Consider the following 18,364-nt stretch of genomic DNA (forward strand, 5'->3'; position numbering starts at 1 on the left):
TGAGCAGCTCTGCTCTATGTGATAGAACACAGGGCTTCGTTAGCACAGGATATTCGGGCCAAAACTGCAACTGGGGTAGTAGACCAGAGAAGGGAGCAAGACTAAACCAGTAAAATGTCAAGAAAATCCCACCGAGGGCCACTTTGGCTCAGCCCTGGTGAAGGGCACACTTGGAGTTGACCAATCAGGGTGGCCAGCCCCGGTCTCCACCCCTGGACCACCCCACCCCAACCCCAGTGAGTCACAGGTCAGGGCTGCCCCCAGGGGCAGTAAATCCCCAGGCGTTTGTGTTTTCTGTCTGCAGGCAAAGTGAGTTCCCACAGTTTGGGAACAGCCCTGCCGAAGAGGCTCAGGAGGCGGCTGTGGAAGGTGAAGCCAGCCCAAGAGCAGGTGCGCCAGAAAATGCAAAGGGCCCGAGGACGCGTGGGTGGAGCTCTGACAACACTGGATCCAGACTGAAACCCAGATCGACAACAACGATTGAGGCGGAGAAGGCAAATCGAAAGTAGAACCAATTATCTTTCAAGTTTGTATAACTGTTTATTTAAAAGCAACTCTGACATTTTTTTCTCAAAAACATCCAGGCGTGGGGGGTGGGGCAGGTAGGGAAAGGTTGGTAAAAGGGTACGAACTTTCAGCTATAAGATAAACAAGGTCTGAGAAGCCAATGTAACATATGGTGACTACAGTGGATCACGTTGTATTATTTAATTGAAATTTGCTAATTGAGCAGAACATAAATGTTCTAAACTCCCCCCCCAAAAAAGATAAATATGGGAATTGATGGATGTGTTAATTAGATGGTGGCAACCCTTGTAGGATGTATGCATCTATCAAATCACCACGAGGCACATTTTAAGTATCTTAGAAATTTCTTTGTTAATTATACTTAAGTGAAAGTGAAAACAATCAGGGTAGTATTAGTGCTTCAGCTTCTCCCGAGCTCCCCTGTCTGCCACACTGAGGCTTCAGCAACCCTGCCTGGGATAGTAGAGGGGTCTTGCAGACACAAAGAAGGATCAGAGTCTTCCCAGCCGCGTCATATCTATAGAGAGCAAATAAGCCAAAGGGGTGGAAGCCACTTGCTTCAGCAGGCAAATTCAATGTATTTCCCAGATCTACAGTAATGAACTTTGCCTCAATAAGGCCTTCGGGTTGTGAAAAAGAAAGTCCATCAGTGACTTCCTCAAGCACTGAAGGGTTTAGTTAAGGTGAATCAGAAGTTATCCTCAAAATGCTTTTCCCCTAAGTCATACTGCAGAAGCTTGCTTACAGACTTATTTTCTTCCTCTCAATATTTTTTTCCTTGCATTGCTAGAGAGAAGCTTCCAGAAAGAAATTTCAGAACTCTTGTTTCTTTGCTTCTTGTAGGGGTGGGAAATGGATCAAAGATGTCTCCCCATTGCAAATCGCGGCTCAGATTTGGCTTTTCCACTATGAATTTGATCATTGCTGATAGTGGGACCAGATAACTCTGATCCAAATACTGTCCCCCCCGAAATCCAAGTTATCTGTCCGGGTGGTTTATGTGAGCTTAGCCAGAAATTGTCAAATCTCCACGAAGTACTATGTAAGCACCTGTGGTATAACTCGATTTACTTTCTCTTTTATTTTTCCTTGTTTTTGTATTTGTTTATTTGCTTTTTGTGTTTTTAGAACAGTTTTAGATATACAGAAAAATTGCAAAGGTAGTAAAAATATAGCCCCCTGACCACAGATTCCCCTATTATCAACGTCTTCCACTAGAATTGAACATTTGCTACAATTAATGAACTAATGTTGACATTCTTATTAAACAGTTTATTCAGATTTCCTTGATTTTTAACCTAATATCCCTTTTCTGTCCCAAGATCCCATCCAGGAGACCACATTACATTGATCATTATGTCTTCTTGGGCTCCTCTTGACTGTGACGGTTTTTCAGACTTCCTTTGTTTTTGATGACTTCGGTAGTTATTTTTTAATTTAATGTTGTTAGTTACCCTACAGTGCAATATTGGTTTCTGGAGTAGATTTCAGTGATTTTTCACTTACATACAACACCCAGTGCTTATCATGACAAATGCCCTCTTTAATACCCATCACCCGTCTAGCCCATCCACCCCCCACCCCCCTCCATCAACTGTCAGTTTGATCTCATCATTAAGAGTCACTTATGGCTTGTTTCCCTCTCTCCTTTTTTCCTTTAGCCCCTTCCCATATGTTCATCTGTTTTCTTAAATTCCACGGAGATCATATGGTATTTGTTTTTCTCTGACTGACTTATTTCACTTAGCGTAATATACTCTAGCTCTAGCCATGCCATTGTGAATGGCAAGATTTCATTTTTCTGATGGCTGAGTAGTATTCCATTGTGTATATATACAGCACCTCTTCTTTATCCGTTCACCAGTCGATGGACATTTGGGCTCTCTCCATGGTTTGGCTATTGTTAATAATGCAGCTATAAATATCGGGGAGCACGTACCCCTTTGAATCTGTATTTTTGTATCCTTTGTGTTAATACCTAGTAGTGCAATTGCTGGATCATAGGGTAGTTCTATATTTAACTTTTTGAGGAACATCCAAAGTGTTCTCCAGAGTTGCTGCACCAGTTTGCATTCCCACTAACAGGGCAAGAGTGTTCCCCTTTCTTTGCATCTTCGCCAACACCTGTTGTCTCCTGTGTTGTTAATTTTAGCCATTCTGACAGTGGGAGGTGGTATCTCGTCATGGTTTTGATTTGTGTTTCCCTGATGCTGAGTGATGTTGAGCATCTTTTCATGTGTCTCTTAGCCATCTGGACGTCTTCTTTGGAAAAGTGTCTATTCGTGTCTTCTGTTTTGAGAAGTTACTGGCCAGGTATATTGCAGGATGTCCCTCTATGAAGATTTGTCCGCTGTTTTTCTCACCATTAAAATGGGATGATGGGTTTTCAGGAGGAAGCTCACGGAGCCATCTTCCTCACTTCAGAGCAAGGGCACACACTATCGACATGAATATGACTGCTGATTTTGCCTTTGAGCACCCGGCTAAGGTAGTGTTGGTCAGGTTTCTCCACTGTAAAGCTCCTCTTTTATTTCCCCTTTCCACACAGTGCTCTTTGGAAGGAGGTCACTGTGTGCAGCCCAGCCTTAAGGAGTAGGGAGTTGTGCTCCACCATGTTGAGCCTGGACTACCCACATAACCTACTTGAAATTCTGCCTGGGACTTTTGTCTCTTCTGCCCCATTAATTATTCATCATTTACTTGTATGGGCTCATACTCAGTATGGGCTCATAGATATTTATTTTTTATTTTACTCCTGCTTTATTTAATACCATTTTATTTATTTTCTTGCTCACATTGTTCTAGCTTTGGCCATTGAGATCTCTTTCAGCTGGCTACTGTGGTCTTTTGACATACCCCCATCAGCGTGTGTGTTACATTTTTTAGTGCTTTTTTATTTTATAGCACTATAAGTCTCCAGGCTCATCTGGTCTATTTCCCACCCCAGTTGTAAAATAAGCGATTTCTCCAAGGAGCCCTGATTCCTTTCATTGGACGGTGGTATTAGAAACCAAGATCTGGGCACTAGGCGTGTTCATTGCCATGAGGGTGTCATTGCTTCTAGGCTGTCTCAAGCTGACAGAGCAAAGAAATACATGTATAAACACACATATCTATCTGTTACCATGTGTACTTACTTTGAGTTAAACATGAGTTCTTACTGATACCTCTAACTCCATCCCATTACCACGTGGCTCATTCCAGCTTCCTCCCCTTGCTCACATGCAAATTCCCACTCCAACAATGAGAAACTGGCTCCCATCATCACCATCCATCAGCGTAATTGTTCTGTTCCATATACAGGTATAACAGCATCAAACTCGTTAACTCTTCCCCTATGAGAAATAAGTTGATCAAACAGAGCACAAGGTTTGGTGCGGTTCCTTTTGCCTTTAGGAGTATAGACTCCGTGCATTTCCAAAGTTACTTGGGGCAACACCTTCCCCTCGATCCCCCTCCCTGACTCTCTTCAGTGAAGTTATTTCATGTTTGCAATACAGTTAGATTCTCTTATTGTAGTTTGCATCTTCCCCCTGGGATTCTGCCTAATTTGCTTCAGATTGGTAAATTTGAAGTGGTTTTTCTCTCCCCTTCAGAGTGCATCAAACAGAAACCATAAACAGCAAAATCATTTTCACTGGTAATGCAGCGACATAAAAAAGTTGCCATCAACTCTCTGAATACTTAGAAGGTGTAAAGCAGGCCACGTGTTAAGGAGAGTGACAAATTGTTTAACACCTATGTAACTATATATTCAATTTTCCTCTAAATCACAAAATGATAAAAGTGGTCCCTACCTCTCAGGGGTTTTGTAAGGTTTAAATGAGTTTAATACACTTGACAGCCTCAGAACAGATTCTAGCACCTAGAAAATGCTTCACAAATGCCCTGATTATTATTACCATCAACAAGCTTTCAGTGGGAGAGCACTGTGGCATGAATAACATCTTAAAAGATCATTCTGGAAACTGAAGTCAGGAAGTGAAGAGGCTATTGTTGGAAATCCAAGCAAGGGGTGGGGGCAGCATGGGGTCAAGCATGGAGAGAGGGAGAAGGTTAGTTGCCAATGGGTATGATTGGATATGAGGTGGAAAGAAAAAAGTCAAGGATCATACGTAGTATTTGTCTTGAACAACCAGGTGCCAGAAGAGTGGTGTCATTTACCGTGGGGAGAAGACTGGGGGCCTTGGTTTGGATAATCCCGAAAGCAGAGCCTTCCCAAAGTCTATTTGGAAGGTGGTCACAGAAAACTGGAGCGAGGGATAGTGACAAAGGATGTGTTATTGGGCCGTTATTGGGATGACCCATTCAGATGAGTCATTACTATGGGCCACTGGACTCACTCCTCCTGAGGACATGCTTCAGAGTTGTTCCATCAAAGGATAAGGGGTTGGGATGTTTACCTACAGGCCCTACTCCCTTTGGTGGAGGGGTACCCTTAGAAGAATGAACTTCCCCATATTCCCTGCCCTTCCAGCACTTGCTATAGATTATATGGGCTTCCATTAGCGTTAGAGAAAGCCTTGGGGCAGAAAAGGAAAAGGTGCTGTGGTGGCAGAACAGCCAGCTTAAGTACTTGCTCCAATGCTGTCAAAATTTGGAGCAGCAAAGGATCCGGATGCCAGTAAATAATCCTACAGATCTCTTGTAAGGAATCTCCAGGCCATTTTCCATCTCAAAGTTTTGCTCCAGGTTACAGGCACCTAGCCTTAAAAAACATACCAGTCTGAAAGTCAGGTCCCTTAGGTTCTGGTTCTAGCTAATGGATTGCTATGCGGCCTTGCATAACACAGAGAACGTGCACTTCCTGCAAAGCAAGACACAAGATCCTGAAGAGCCCTCTGAGCAAGGGAACCTAATACCCCAAGTGAAGTTGGACCCCACAAACCAAGGGGACTGGCTGGACTCCTCACCCAGCGTCTAGGGATGCCCTTCCTGACGCCAAACCCATTTATTTTAGGGTGAAATTGGACCTCTGGTTTTAGCGTGGTCAAAGGGACTTCCCTCCTTGGTGTGAATCTAGAAGTCAAAAGGAAAAAAAGTTTTCATTTTAAAAGCCTTGAAATTTTCTTACTGAGATGTTCTGCTTCACGTGGCACTAGAGGAAACTCGGTGGGAAGTATGGCCCAAGGAGTGAAGCTTTGGGAGCACTGGACCTCTTCAGGGGTGGGGGTGGTGGTGGGTGGTGGGGGGACTGGGCAGATGCCATCCAGTGGCTTGGGGGACACTGGAAAGGTAAGTCACCGCGTCTTGCTCCCTGGAGAACTACATTTCCCTAAGGGCCTTGCGGCACACAGTGGGGTGAGGAGGAAGTACGTGTTCAGACCAAGCCCATTGACTCCCATCGTGCCTAAGACTCGCCAACCTGATTGGAGGGCTCTGTCGCAGTGCATCCTGGGACTTGTAGTACAGAGTGTTCATGGTCCCAGCCTCTGATTCGCGGTGCCTACTCGGCGCGCCAAGAGCGCCCTCGGGAGGCGGAACTAAATCGCGTGCTCGTGCGCCGCACCCGAAGGGCCAGCCGGCACCTCCCGCGGGGCGGGGCTGTCGATTCCGCGCCGACACCGCCTTCCTGCCCTGCCCTTTGCCGTACTGGGCCCGCCCCTCCTTCGTGGAGACACAGTTGAAGCGGCGGCGGCGGTTGCAGCGGCTGTGGCGGCAGTTGCAGAGGCTGTGGCGGCTGCCCCGCGGAGAATGGCGAATGGCCCGCGGGACACGCGCTGACCCAGTCCGCATGTAGTGATTCCCGCGGGGCAAGCGCCTCCTGCCCCGCCGGCGGGGCCGGGTTCCCCACAGCGGGATGTTCTCCTGAAGGAGCCACGGAGATGTGAAGTCCCCCCAGAAGGTGCTGGACCCCAAGAAGGACGTGCTGACGCGTTAGAAGCACCTGCGGGCGCTGCTGGGTGAGGAGCGCTGTGGGGCGCCGGGCTCGGGGGCACCTGCCCGGACGTGGGCAGACGAGGGTCGGGCCTGGGATGCGGACGGTATGGGGGTGGGGTGCGGTGGGGGTGGCGTGAGACCCTACTTTCCCGGCCCAGCATTGTTCCCCGACAGCGGGCACTCTGGCCCTGGGGCTCTGCCCTGTCGCCCAGAGTGTAAACTTACCCCGGATTCACGCCGGGTCACCTCGAGGCCGGCCGAGCCTTGACTCTCTCCCCTCCCCACCAAATCCTGCACTCCAGGTGCTTCACACACACACACACACACACACACACACACACACGCACACACACACACACACTGAACTGTCACCTCCCCTCTCGTTTTTTAACTTTAATTTTTGACTCTGACGCCCTAAGTGACTGAGTCTCCAAGTGTTCCCAGCACAGACTTAATTGAACTGTCATCTCTTTTGTGGGCCCCCTGTCCTTAAATTTTATTTTTACTTTTCGTCGGAGTCTTCAAATACACTGAGCCTCGGAGCGCTCCCAGGATAAATTTAATTTAGCTGTCATCTCTCTTCCTATGCTCCTCTTTTTATTTTTATTTTTATTTTGGGTCTGGCTGCTTGGGTTTCTTCGTGTCCTTGGTGTGACGTGGGCTCCTCCTGTCGGAGGAAGGGGTGGCTTTCCTGGGTTCAAGGAGGCGGCTGCTGCTTTATTGCCAGGATGGCAGTGATAGTTATTTGCCTTCTTTCGTTTTTATGGACTGCGGGGTGGAGGTTCTGTGGAGCCCAGGGGGGCCCGCTGTTGACCTGAGATGAAGCTCATCCTTGTGGCTGTGAAGTGTCCACGAGGCTTCCCGTCACCTGCTGCATGTGATCTCTAGCTGCCTTGCTGGGCTGTGTTTTGTTTTCTATTTTCTTCCCTACTTAGTCTTAACTTTTGTGAAGGACCAAACACCTGTGCTGTCTGTAGTGTTTTGAGGGGCTGAGAAAAGGACACCTTGTTTCTCTAGATGTCTTTTTTATTCTTAAAATGAGGAAAAAGCACCCGATTTAGGACACATAGTCTTAATGTGTCTGTCACTTGAAGAAATATGACATAAAAGAATTCATTTTATATGTGAGAATTTTAAATAAAGATCTTGCTCATGAGATTGAAAGTTGCCAATTATTTCTATTTATACCCTGCGAAGTACCTCTGAGAAGCTCACACACACACACACACACACACACACACACACACACACACACACCTGGTTTTGCCAAGTTATTCACAGTCTGGGATTCCTTGAGAGTTACACTATCTTGTTCAGTTTGGAATGAAATGTAAATTAATTACTTACTGTTAAGAGGGATTAGTTTTAGTTTTCAAGACTTTTGAAAGTGAAGCGTGGTGTCCTTGGTAAACTGAAGTGTCTCCTCCCTGTAGTAAAATCTCATGCACACACAGGTTGCGTTGTGCAGAGTTCTTAGTAGTGACTGATTAACACCTACTGCAGGGACATTTTTGATAAAGGAAAGTTGAACAGTATTTTAAAGCATTTGATGCTCTGGGACTTTTTCTGTGCTAGAGAATTCGAACTTTTGTTCTTGGTCTGCAGGATTAAGTTCGCTCCATTTTGTAAAGGCAGAATCAATTAAACCTAGATCAGTTTGGCTTCTCAGAGATTGTTACATTGTTACCATTCTGAGAAAATAGTTCATTTTCAAGGCTCTGTAATTGTGGTTTCACTTTAAGGTGCAGTATCTTATTTTGAGGAACTTTCTTTTTTCATTTCGTTGAGCTCATTATGACTTCAGTTTTGTACCATAGAGAGGTTCTTTGATATTAGGTTGTTTTTTGTAGATGCATTTGTTTATGGAATGACCCAGTGTACTTTATTTTTGCAATCTTTATCCGTAGGGACTACGTTTTTGTCAATGTGTCGAGGAATTCTAGTCATGTCTAATGTAAACTTACGCTAACAACTGTGGTGTAAAGACTTTAAAGAAAAACAGTTCGTTAAGGTCCTAGTTCCTGACACGTAATATACACTATTTATTTGCTACTTAAAAGTCTACGTAGAAAAAATGGCCTCCTGATCTGAAAGACAGGAATTAGCTAAGATCAAGAAAACTATTTGAAGGAAATGAATGGACATTATTGTTGTATTTTTATTTGCATATTTATGTAATACTCTTGCTTTTCACCTGTTTCGTCTTCAAGCGATAATAAAGATGTTCTTTTTTACATACAAAGATGATACCATTGATCTGGATTTGCAGCCTGTGGCTGCATCACTTTGGCTGGTTACTTAGCCTGTCTTTGAACCTCAGTTTCTTTACTCTGTCAAATGGGTCTGGTAATGTCTACCTTGTAAAGGTTATTCCAAGTATGATGTATGAACTACTTCAGCTTTCAGCAGGCATGTAAAGTTTCCTCTGCCATTACTTGCATCCCATCATTAATAGGCTAGGACAAGTATTTTGATAGGTACTTTCCCACACCACCCTTTATATTTTGATAATTGCTTTGAATTTGTTCTCTCTCTATAGAAATTAGTCTGTGTTTAAGACAATCGGCTGAGAGACACACATTCATGGTCATGGCTCCATTTAGAACTTGCTTAGCTACTTTAATCTGGCTACATATTGTAGATTGGCCTGAAATTATTAACTTTATTTGACAAGGGGGGAGACTGAGGCACAGACAGACCTTACATGGGGCCAAGCTACGGACTAAATGGCCTATATGTATTGTGTTAATTGCAGGTAGAACAAAGAGCTATTAGGTCCCCAGACTTCCATTTCTCCCTGCATGGTTGAAATCATCAATGGAAGAGTAAATGAGTAAATAAAACAAACCAGAAACCAAAAAAAAAAATTCTGTGCATTGCTATCTTGCTCCAGCAAAGATTACATGCTTAATTAAAAGTTGGGTACCCACTACAAATCCCCATATAGAAATGGTATTGATGTAGCAAGAAGAATTGATGTAAGAGTAAGCATATAGTATGGTATGTAATTAGATAGTGGCTTATATGTTGGACTCCATTATAGGGTTTCAAGGGGTCAAAAAAGATCATTAAGAATGGCACAAACAGAAGGGCGTCTTGAAGGAGTTTTACTCGTGCTGGTCCCTGAAGGATGGCTAGACTACTGAGCCACATGTGTGACTTTTATTTAAAAAAGTAAAAAGAAACCGGTGAAATTAATTTTAATAATACATTTTATTTAATCCTGCAGATCTAATCTGTAATCATATTAACAGGTAATCAATACAGGATATTAATATATCTTACGGTCTGTTTTTCATGCCAAGTCTTTGAAATCCAGTGTGCTTTGTACACTTATAGCACGTCTCATTTCAAACTAGCTGCTTTTTAAGAGCTCAGTATCTATATGTGGCTAGTGGCTGCACACTGGACAGAGCAAAGTTAGAATTTGGGAGGGGCAGCAGGAAGACAGTTCAGGCAAGGGGAGATGGGAGCTGGTAGTGGAAATACACGTGGCAACAATGTAGAAAGGTGAGGAACACCAGGCTGCTCCTCCTCCAGTCCAGTGAGGGAGTCACAAGGTGATGTTGGTCATGAGATGCGGTGCGAGAATTCTTGCCCCGAGGGTGTTCACAGTGTCAGATGCGTGACTAGAGTGCTATGTAGGCCAGGGGTAGGGACAGGAGAATGAGTTGGACTGGGGGATCTTGGTGGGGGGAGAGGAGTGGTGGCCGGACGGGCAGAAGCTGAGGCAGTTTGGGGGCCAGATCAGAAAAGGTCTCGTTTGTCTGAGTTGGAAGCTTGTATCTTACCTTGCAGGTGAGAGGGCCCGCTTGAAGAACTCTTAGTAGGTCAAATGATAAGATTTGAGAGCTGCCTGCCTGTTAGCAAGGCCAGGAAATTGGATTGGGGGGTGACGGGACAGGTGACACTGCTGGCAGCAAGGGAAGAGACGAATGACAAAGGTCTGAACTAAGATGCTGCATGAATGGAGGGGGGGTGCGATTTCAAAGGACCAATGCAGCAGGAGCTAGTGGTTGCCTAAGTGAAATAATGAAAGAGGTTTGTAGAAGCCAGGCAAGGAGTGATCAGTCTGAAGCAGAAGAGATCTGGGATAAGAGGCCATAGTCCAGGCAAATCAAGTGACATTGGGCTTGGGCCAAATATTTGGAGACACAGAAGAGAGAACAGTTTTTCACAAATACTCTCTATATATTGACAGAGTAAAATGGAACATTTTGGTATATTTCCTTTAAAGCATCTGTTGCATTAGGTAGGGACAAGTTCACTTACAATTTTAAATGTTGCCATTTAAACTTATTTTATTATTAGCATGTTCCTCTCATTTTTTTCCCCTCTCATTTTTATTAACTACAAACATTTGTCGAAATTGTGTACCGTAAGTTAGCTTACCCTTTCCTGGATTGTTAAATTGTTTCCTTCCTTTCTCTCTTTCTTTTGTACTTTTTTCTCTGATATGAATATATCAGAGAAAATATGAATATATGAATACCACTCAAAACATCTTGGGAAGCAGCTTTTTCTATATTTTGTGTTATTTCCTTAGGACAGAGTCCAATGAAGTCAAATGGCTGGGTTTGAACGTGTTCCTGACTTGATTCACTGTGCTCTTTCCTAAGTGTTGCTCCCAATGAGCCTGCCAGCAGCAAGGATTGAGACGACCGTTTCCACTGTAGTCCGAGTGGCAATAAACAGATTCGTGTAATTTGATAATTGGCGGTAGGCATTTTGGAGAACGGGAGTGTCAGGGAGAGGGCCAGAGGAGTTAGGAGGAGATCCTGGCTAATGATAGGGGAAGGTGAATTTGGTGTTAGGGGTGTTGAGTTTCAGAAAAGGGCAAGATCCAAGTGGACATGTCTAGGAGGTTGTTGGACATGGGGTGTGGAACTTAATAAAAGGATAGAAAGCTGTGGTATGGTTGTTTATTGTCATCATGGTTCCATCAAATCTTCCCTCTGATGCAGGTCGTGTTCCTACCCTCAACCTGTAGATGAGAAACTGAGGCCCAGTGAGCGTAACTACTTGGCTGTGAGCACCCAGTCGGTAAGTGGCAGAGCTGGGATTCCTGATTATAAAGCCCATGTTATGCCTCTGCTAGTTATCTGACTCAAAAGTATATTTATATATCAGAAAATATATTTACCCACCACAGTGAATGTTAATATGTGACCAAAAGCCCTAGAGTTTTTGCATGTCTCCCAAAAATGTTGCTTTGACTTGTGCTGCTCTCTTCCTGGTCTGTCTTACTAGATTCTTCTAGGGAGACTTGAGGCTATATTCGATTTCAGCATGGCAGAAGATAAAAAGACTCCTTTTGTGTTTTGCTGTTCATTGGCCTCTCTGTGCCCTTGGCGGGCCTAGCAGGTGGTAAAATATTTGCATGGACGTTAGTGCCAAAGGACCTTGTACAACCAGAGCAGAGCCTGAGGTGTCATTTCAGGCTCCTCAGCCAGTCTTATTTTGTCTCTCTCATTCAGCCTTGTTTGAAGCAAAGTCATTTTGCCATAAGGCTCCCTTTGCTAATTTTTCATCAATTACTGACGTTTTATATCTGTAGCTTCTAAGATGTAAGATGGACTTTGGACACAGATATGTGTATCACACATACACCAATCCCTGCCTCGAGGGCTCGGGGATGTCTGGAGTTTTGAAGAGAGAAGGGTGAACCTAGGATAAAAGTCCAGTCGAGCTCAGATGGTTTGTTTGGGACAACTGAAAATGGTTGACTTGCTCCTTTTATTCTGGGAAAACAGCTAATTGATCGGCCCAGAATATTTTGGCGTAAACTTTTGTAATTTGTATTTTTATTTTGTTTGTAAGTGCTTTACTTGCAGTTGGGCATAAATACTTTTACTGGCTGTTTAGAGTACTGATCTTTCCATAGATAAAACTGTAGAGAATTGTTTATTTAAAAAATTGACTATCAAAATAGCAAATTGATTCAATTTAAGTTTTTAAATTATGCTTTAAAGGAGGAATATGTTATTGTACTGTAAAATTAGTAATCTGTAAATGTGGTAGACAACTATGCTGTCTTTGGATTTTAAAAAAGTTTCAGTTCCACAGACATTTTTTTCAAGAGTGTATGAGTGAGTGCGTGTGTGTCTGTCTGTCTGTTTGCTCAGGAGGGCTGTGTGTTCAGAGATGAATAAGGCAGAAGCCCAGGACCTCTGGTTTAATAGGAGAGGTAGACACAGAAGCAACTACATTTCCCATGAAGGTGTTAGTGCCTCGGTGGAGCGGGTGAAACCGTAGAGGTGGCCACACGCACAGTGCAGAGGAGGCACAGCAGAGAGGCCTCTTGGAGAGCCGCCAGTGCTTCTTCCTGAGGGAGATGAGGTCCGAGGTGGGTTTGGAATGACGAATACGGGGTTTTCCCAGTGGACAAGTTGGGGATGAAGGGACTGCAGAGAGAGGAACTTGTGTGAAGGTCATGGTGTGGCCACCACGGAGTTACGTGTACAATGGCTTTTATCCTGTGGTGTGTGTAGATGTTGGGAACCGGGAAGATGTAGGTAGAGAATAGGAGCCAAATCTGACGTGTCCCCTTGGTGAGTGGCCCGAGAGTGTCAGACTCCCTGATTTTGAAACATGGGTCCCGGGAAAGTGAGAGCTTCCTTCCTTTTGGATTGCAAACCCTGAGGGTGTAGCACGGGCTGCCAGCGTTCATCTTTCCCCAGAGTAGAGGGAACCCACCACAAATTGAATTCATAATCAGAGGGAAGTGGGGCAGAGAGATGGAGGGTGAGACGAGCGCACTGGACTGTGTGAGCTGAGAGGTTCCCCATGTCTGTGCCATCTCCACCCCTGAGCGTCTCGGTCGCAGGTGCCAGTAACTCCCTGTTTTTGCTTTAGTTTGCTTGAGTCCTATTTCTAGGTCATGGGATGGAAAGAATACAGATTAATATGCCTGAAAGAGAGGGGGAAATCCCAGATCAAGGATGGGTGGGTGGGTGCATATGTGTGGATATGCTTCTCATATTTTTTAAGAGCTGAGCAAATTTCCGTGTAGATATACGTAGAAGAAGGAACTAATAAAAGAGCAAAATTGAAGAAACAGTGCAGAGAAAGGGAATACAAATGGAGAAAGGTGGGGTCTTCAGTGGGATCAAGAGTGTGGGACAGGAGATCAGGCTTGACAAGAGGGACACTGCTTCCGCTAAGGCCACTTGGAGGAATTAAGAATGGGGTCCTAGATGTGGAGGGAGTTCTCACACCATGGCTTGTGTTTTCTCTGCGAAGGTAAGAGGTAGAGTCAACCAACTGCTGAGCCAGTTTTCTTGCTGGTGAGGTGATAGGAACTGAGGATGTCTTGTTCCCTCTCCTGTGCCATGCATCCCCTCATAAATGCATTTAACTTATGCATTCAGTACTGGGCCAGAAGCCGGGGAATGTATATATATAAAACGAGGACAGTTCAGGTAGTGCACATATTGTCTGGCCTTCCACTCAGTGACCATGTGTCCCAGAGTGCAGCAGGCGGGCCCAGGGAAGTGCTGTGTTCTCAGTGGTCTTCTTTCTTTCGTGTCTCTCAACTGTGTGACCGTCTGTCCTACTGGGTGTGGCTCTAGTGGTTAGGGGTAATTTTGATCTTCTCCATTTTTGCCTTGAATGCAGTTTAACCTCACGTAAGATGTGCTTTTGCAAAATGTTTTCTAATATTCTCATTGGATCAATATGCTGCCTTAAGCTACCAGTTCAGAAAGGACTTACCTTTTAGATTCTTAGGCTTTGTTTCTGACTTAGTTCTGAATGCCCATTTCAAGTTTTTAACTGTGATTTTTACAAAAGAGATTTTCATAACCATTTTTATGTCTTTTATATTTTTTTAGAAACTGAAACCACATCTGAGAGATATTTTAAAAGTAGTTGTAATTTTTAACAGTAAATACGTAATTTCGCTATTGCAACCATTGTTTAGCTTAAAAGATAAGGAGCCCTTTGATGTTGTCTTGTGTTTGATTTTAAGTGATGGCACATATTCACTGAACTTCAACCATGGTTTGAAGGACACATAGGTACTAGTGACATTGCCTGTGCCCAAGCGTGGGAGCCATGAGAATGTGCCACTCAGGTCTCTGCTGTGGGGATTGTGACTGACTAATAGCTCCGGCTGCTGCCCTCTGGATTCACCAGCAAAGCTTAGCCAAAGCTAGGCTTCTCTCAGGTTACTTGCAGTTACTGAGCAAGCAGGAGTACTAATGTGGTCCACTCATGCAAGAGCCACATGCCTCTGAAGGGTGACTTTGGCTTGAGGACTCCGCATGGGTGTGGTCAAGACCTTCTCAGGACTGAGTTGGAGTCTGAGACTCTTCCTCCCCAACCTTCTCCTTCTATCCCCCTCCCCTTCGCCGGGGGTCAGACCTGCACTGTGGTTGAATCCTCTCCCGGCCTTCTCAGGTCTCTCCCCTTTCCCTTCACAGACAGTTCCCCCAATCATTCTCCTACATGTGTAATCCTGTCTTGGTGTCTACTTCTCCGGGAGCCCAAAGTGACACACCGTCCGTTTCCCAGAAGGTGTTGCCCATCCTACCATCTAAAACCCTTCCAGGAGACAGCACGAGCACACTCCATCTTCCACATAAACTCGATCTATCCCTCCGCCCTGAAATGATATTTCCTCAGAATTCCCACAGCATTTGGAACTTTGCATTTGGCGTTGATGGCCTTTGGCTTTGTGTCTGCAGGATATCACCTACTAGTTGATAAATACACTGAGAACATGAAGAGCTTCTTGTTCATCTTGATTCCTTTTGGTAACATACTTCCTTATTTGTAATCGTAGTAATTAGCATTTAATCAGCACTCTCCAGGTGCCAAACACTGCCAGAAATACTTTTACATGAATTAACTCATGTAATCCTCCCAAATGGGATCGGTAATATTATTATCCTCATTTTACAGATGAGACACAGAGAGGATAAGAATCTTGTTCAATGTTATGCAGCTGGTAAGTGACAGAGTCAGGACTTGAACCCAGGCAGCTGGCTCCAGAGTTCCCTTGTTCATTTAGCAGTTATTTTTTATCCAGACAGAATAGGTGCCAGGGGCTATACACAGTGTTGGGGATGCCAGAACTTGCAATCCAAGTCTAGAATAAATAACTATTAAAAAAGCAAACAAACCCAAAATGTGATTTCCAAATAGACGGGTGTAAGTCTGTGGGGGAGTAGCAGCCACCTGATGTTTTGAAAAATTTCTAAAAGCTTTCCTGCACCAAAGATTGTTTTCACAAGCCAGATGTTCCCGTCATTAAAGTAGTGATTTGAGACCGGGAATTAAGGCCTCTTGAAGGAGCCCCCTAACCTTCTCCCTTGTGTACGTGCACTCATTATCAGACCCACCCTCTGATCCCAAGGGGAACAGCTGTGAGAAAGGACTATTTGTGTGGACAAAATGGAGAAGAGGTTGGAAAAAGAGGTCCGGGGAGAGGGGCAGACGGACCAGAGGGCTGTGGGTAAGGATAGCCTTGGGTGAGGCTTCTTTTATGGAAACAAAATTGCAGAGACACTATTGTAAAATTTTAAATATACAGAAACCAAAAGTGAATCACTGTCCCCCCAAAAGGACTGGTTATAAGTAGTAAAAATTCTTTCAATGAGATCTTTTTTAGTATTTTTAAGACAGCATGGAAGAGAGGGGAACAGATGACCTATGTTGCTTCGTTACAACTTTTTAAAGGGATTAACGTGTTTTATTTATGTCTGGTCATATTTCTGGAACAAACAGTGTAGACCTCTATTTTCCATGGACTTCATATCTGGTAAGATAAGGATGTGTTTGGGTTAGTTCGGCTGATGTAGTAGAACTTCTGCTGAACTTCGGGGTAGAAGTAAAATATCACCTCGTGTGTGTGTGTGTGTGTGTGTCAGATTGCAGCTATTTGTTTTGGAAAGAATGGTTCCATTCCTCTGTTCCTGCTCCTTAAATAAATATGTACAGAAACAGACATCATTTTAACCGAAGTAAGTAAATAATGAACTGGAAAAAAATTTGAAATTTATAGGAGAGGATGTAGTTATAACCTCAGTACATAGAGAGCTCCTACATATTAATAAGAGAAATTAGAACAGATGTTTAAAGTATACATATATATGTCACAAATGAAGAAATGACAAGAACCAATGTTTTAAATGTCACTCAGTTATCTAGGATATATAAACTTACAAATAAAAAAGTATTTACCGATGATTTTAGCAAAGTTGCTGTTGTGTATGTTTCTTCCCTTAATGATTCCTCCCGGTTATCCGTATTTGCTTTCCAATACACCTTTGATAGGATTCTGATTTGGTATGATCTCTCTGGAAAGTAATTTGTTGGTATGTGCCAATGGTCTTAAAAAATGTACATATCATTTGACTTAATTTCCTTTTGTAGGAAATGATGATAGGTTTACTTAAAGGCGATTAAGAAATGCATTGCAGCATTGTTTTCACGTTTAAAATTTTGTTTATTGAGGTAAATTTCACATACTATAAAATTAATAATTTTCAAGTGAACAATTCAGTGGCATTTAGAACATTTGCAGTGCTGTGTAATCACCACACCTCTGTTTAGTTCCAGAGCAGTTTTATCACTCCAACAGAAAACCTTGTACCCATTAAGCAGTCTCTCATTCCCTCCTCCCTCCAGCCCCTGGCAAGCAGCTCTGTGTGTTTTTAACCAGCTGAGGTTTTTTTTTTTTCCCCCTAAAAATCATTCTGCTCCACCAGGGTGATAGTACAATAGACCCTTGAACAACAGGTTTGAAATGCATGGGTCTACTTCTATGTGGATTTTTTTTTTTATAATAACAGTACAGGACTGTAAATGTATTTTATCTTCCTTATGATTTTCTTAATAACCTTTTCTTTTCTCTAGCTTACTTTATTGTAAGAATACAGCATATCATGTGCATATTACATACATACAAAATATGTGTTAATTGTTTATGTTATTGGTGAGGCTTCTGGTCAACAGTAGGCTGTTATGAGTTAAGTTTTGGGGGAGTCAAAAGTTGCATGGAGGGAGTAGACAGCCCCAATCCTTGCATTGTTCAAGGGTCAGCTGTATATGTTGAGCATATTTATATGAGTGAGGACTCTTGGTTGCAAGTGGCAGAAACTCAAACTAACTTAAAAGGGGGAGATTTAATGATACACACAACTACTGTAGGGGAACATTTGGCTTTAAGTACATATGACTGTTGATAGGGATGTAAGTGGAGTCCAGGACACTCACCCATTCTCACCTCCACTCTCTTTTTTGACCTCCCTCTTGGTGAAAAATACTCCTTCCACTCTTGGTTCTATGTCCATTTGTTTCCTTTCTATGGTTTTCCTTCGTTCTCAGGCTGACTCTTCCAGGTGCAGGAGAGATGGTCCCTGAAAGCTAGTGACCCTTGAGAAGAGTGTGGCTCCTCTAGGGCCCCAGGTCCTGAGACCATGCTGATTGGCTTTACTTGGGTCATGGGCCCATTCCCGTGGGAGATGGGGTACTCTGCTTGGCCGGCCTGGATATCATTTGCCCCGTTCCTAGAAACGGAATCTCATTCTGGCTCGTATATTCCTGAGAAAGTAGTTCTGGAAAGGCATTCTGATACATTCCCACACAAAATAGTACTGCTCATATCTCTGCTCATGCCCATGTATATATCACAAGGGCATTGACTTTTGTGTTGATAATCCTCGGGCATTGAGAAAACTTTACATGACGTTTTATAAGTTCTACTTAAGACTGTGGGAGTTATATTTGAGGATTTATCTAATTTGAGGGGAGTAAGGGTTTTCCTTGTAATAAATGGATTTACCACTCTTTGAATTCTATCTGTGTTAGTATACATTTTTTTAAGTCATTCCACAGGTAGATACTGAGGGTTTGCTGTGTGCCAGATAAACCTCCAGTTTAATGAGCTTTTCATTCATTCGGGCAGATGGACAATAAATAACAAGTAAATGTATAATTTCAGGTAATGATT

The 18,364-nt window shown here is 43.6% G+C and overlaps 1 protein-coding gene across 12 annotated transcripts in view; it reads left to right on the forward strand.

The window, feature by feature from the left end:
* The first annotated feature begins 6,144 nt into the window (after positions 1-6,144).
* LOC123791123 (ral guanine nucleotide dissociation stimulator-like) overlaps positions 6,145-18,364 on the forward strand; it is a 63,325-nt gene continuing 51,105 nt past the window's right edge. For 3 of the 12 annotated variants that reach the window (XR_015723530.1, XM_087860468.1, XM_087860467.1), the window contains exons 1-2: positions 6,145-6,431; positions 11,373-11,451. The gene's annotated coding sequence lies outside the window, so the exon portion shown is untranslated. The remainder of the gene's footprint in view (positions 6,432-11,372; positions 11,452-18,364) is intronic. The other 9 variants (XR_015723535.1, XR_015723529.1, XM_087860466.1 and 6 more) reach the window with 5 other exon arrangements.

This window comes from Ursus americanus, unplaced genomic scaffold, assembly GCF_024610735.1.
Source record: "Ursus americanus isolate L20-20 unplaced genomic scaffold, mUrsAme1.1.p SCAF_65, whole genome shotgun sequence".
NCBI lineage: Eukaryota > Metazoa > Chordata > Mammalia > Carnivora > Ursidae > Ursus > Ursus americanus.